Genomic DNA, 1,783 nt, shown 5'->3' with positions numbered 1-1,783 from the left:
TGTCTCCGTGGCGCAATCTGCTAGTGCGTCGGCTGTTAAGCAAAAGGTTTGAGGTTCGAGCCCTCCTGAAAGCGGTGTGTCTCTTTTTTTTCTTTGCGCTGATAGCTTTGGAGAAATGTTCTGACGGTGGTGAGAGTGGCGCACGACTGTTTCCGTGGCAGAATCGGCTAGCGCGATCAACTGTTATCCAAAAGATTTGAGGTTCGAGCCCTCCCGAAAGTGGTGTGTCTCTTTTTTTTCTTTGCGCTGATAGCTTTGGAGAAATGTTCTAACGGTGGTGAGAGTGGAGCACGACTGTCTCCGTGGCCCAACCTGCTAGTGCGTCGGCTGTTAACCAACAGGTTCGAGATTCGAGCCCTCCTATGAGCGGTGTGTCGCTTTTTTTTCTTTGCACTGATATCGTTGTAGAAGTGTTCTGACTGTGGTGAGAGTGGAGCACGACTTTCTCCGTGGCGCAATTGGCTAGCGCGTTCGGCTATTAACCAAAAGGTTGCAGGTTCGAACCCTCCCATGAGTGGTGTATCTCTTTTTTTCTTTGCGCTGATACCTTTGAAAAAATGTTCTGATGGTGGTGAGAGTAGAGCACGACTACCTCCGTGACGCAATTGGCTAGCGCGTTCGGCTGTTAACCAAAAGGTTGGAGGTTCGAGCCCTCCCGAGAGCGGTGTGTCTTTTTTCTTTGCGCTGACAGCTATGGAGAAATGTTCCGACAGTGGTGAGAGTGGAGCACGACTGTCTCCGTGGCGCAACTGCTAGTGCGTCGGCTGTTAAGCAAAAGGTTGGAGGTTCGAGCCCTCCCCGGGAGCAGCGTGTCGCTTTTTTTTTCTTTGCGCTGATAGCTTTGGAGAAACGTTCTTACGGTGGTGAGAGTGGACCGCGGTTGGGTCCGCGGTGCAATGGCTAGCGCGATCGGCTGCTAACCAACAGTTTGGAGGTTCTAGCCCTCCCATGAGCGGTGTGTCACTTTTTTTCTTTGCACTGATATCTTTGAAGAAGTGTTGTGACCGTGATGAGAGTGGAGCACGACTGTTTTTTGGCGCAATTGGCTAGCGCGTTTGGCTGTTAACCAAAAGGTTGGAGGTTCGAACCCTCCCATGAGCGGTGTGTCTCTTTTTTTTCTTTGCCCTGATACCTTTCTAAAAATGTTCTGATGGTGGTGACAGTGGAGCACGACTGTTTTTTGGCGCAATTGGCTAGCGCGTTGGGCTGTTAACGAAAAGGTTGGAGGTTCGAACCCTCCCATGAGTGGTGTGTCTCTTTTTTTCCTTGCGCTGATACCTTTGGAAAAATGTTCTGATGGTGGTGAGAGTGGAGCACGACTGTCTCAATGGTGCAATTCGCTAGCGCGTTGGGCTGTTAACCAAAAGTTTGGAGGTTCGAACCCTCCCATGAGTGGTGTGTCTCTTTTTTTCTTTGCGCTTATACCTTTGAAAAAATGTTCTGATGGTGGTGAGAGTGGAGCACTACAATCTCCGTGACGCAATTGGCTAGCGCGTTCGGCTGTTAACCAAAAGGTTAGAGGTTCGAGCCCTCCCGAGAGCGGCGTGTCTCTTTTTTTCTTTGCGCTGATAGCTTTAGAGAAATATTCTGACGGTAGTGAGAGTGGAGCACGACTGTCTCCGTGGCGCATTTGGCTAGCGCGTCGGCTGTTAAGCAAAAGGTTGGAGGTTCGAGCCCTCCCAGGAGCAGTGTGTCGCTTTTTTTCTTTGCGCTGATAGCCTTGGAGAAACGTTCTGACGGTGGTGAGAGCGGAGCCCGACTGTCTCTCTTGCGCAATTGGCTA

General features: G+C 50.6%; 1 non-coding gene across 1 annotated transcript; it reads left to right on the top strand.

Annotated features, from left to right (window-relative positions):
* Positions 1-1,028: 1,028 nt before the first annotated feature.
* TRNAN-GUU (transfer RNA asparagine (anticodon GUU)) lies at positions 1,029-1,101 on the top strand. Its single transcript has one exon. It is a non-coding gene; the product is annotated as a tRNA-Asn (tRNA).
* The last annotated feature ends 682 nt before the right edge of the window (positions 1,102-1,783 follow it).

Source organism: Rhipicephalus microplus, unplaced genomic scaffold (genome assembly GCF_043290135.1).
Source record: "Rhipicephalus microplus isolate Deutch F79 unplaced genomic scaffold, USDA_Rmic scaffold_17, whole genome shotgun sequence".
In the NCBI taxonomy this organism is placed as follows: domain Eukaryota; kingdom Metazoa; phylum Arthropoda; class Arachnida; order Ixodida; family Ixodidae; genus Rhipicephalus; species Rhipicephalus microplus.
The sequence above is the reverse complement of the archived record's forward strand: the minus strand, read 5'-3'. Positions and strand labels throughout refer to the sequence as shown.